This window comes from Nannospalax galili, unplaced genomic scaffold (assembly GCF_000622305.1).
Source record: "Nannospalax galili isolate Female #2095 unplaced genomic scaffold, S.galili_v1.0 scaffold1398, whole genome shotgun sequence".
NCBI classification, from domain to species: domain Eukaryota; kingdom Metazoa; phylum Chordata; class Mammalia; order Rodentia; family Spalacidae; genus Nannospalax; species Nannospalax galili.
In genome coordinates this window covers 339,852-340,876 of record NW_008342016.1, presented here as the reverse complement: position 1 = coordinate 340,876, position 1,025 = coordinate 339,852, and positions in this window count along the sequence as shown.

Here is a 1,025-nt window from a genome sequence, read left to right as displayed (position 1 = left end):
TTTTTGAGACAGGGTCTCCCTGTAGCCCCAGCTGGTCTAGAACTCACGATGCAGACCAGGCTTGCCTTGAAGTCACAGAGATCCGCCTGCCTCTGCCTTCCGAGTGCTGGGACTAAAGGTGTGTGCCACCAAGTCCGGCTATCATTGCTTGTTCTAATCCTTCCTCCCTTAAAAAAATTCCCCAGGAAAGTTTCTTTTTTGTCTTTTTGAGACAGGGTCTGTTGTACTCCATCCACTGGACCCCAAAGAGACCACCGAGAACCCAACACACCAAAATGCAAAAGCAAAGGTTTATGGTTTATTCGGGCTTAAGCTCGGGCTCTCAGACCTCACCAACTCAATGGATCCATGTTGAGAGCCCAGAGTAAGGGAGAGTGGAACCTTTTATAGGTTTAGACAAAAGGGTGGGGGGGAGATACCGAAGATACATTTTGGTTGGTTCAAGGAGCCCAGGGTGCGCGCCAACATAATTTTAAACCGATTGGATGTACAAGATGCAGCCCTGGAAGTTTCTTATTGGTAGGTGCTATTCTCAGGGCTGTGGAATGTGCTGACTGTTACCTGTGGGGCCAGAAGTCTCTGTTTTTACCTTATAAGGCTGCCATAGGCCTGGGCTTGCTTGATCTTACAGCCTCTTGGGGTGGGGGTGGTAGGTGGAGATTACAGCATGCCTGGGTATGTTCAGGCTTGCCTGAAACAGCTAGTCAAAAATGGGATGAGATCAAGGCAGTTGGTCCCTCAGCCAAGCAGTCAAGCAGTTTACCGAAGCGAAAAAGAGCAGTTTGTCCTATGGTCTTTTTGAGACAGGGTCTCCCGGTAGCCCCAGCTGTCCCGGAACTCACTATGTAGACCAGGCTGGCCTTCACAGAGATCTGCCTGCCTCTGTTTGAGTGCTGGGATTAAAGGCATGTGCCACCATGCATAGAGCTTTCAAGGCCAGCCTGGAGCCTGGGACTTGGGAAATCTTGTTTCAGAATCAATTCCCACAAAATCAACCAACCAACTAACCAAAAAAAAAAAAAAAA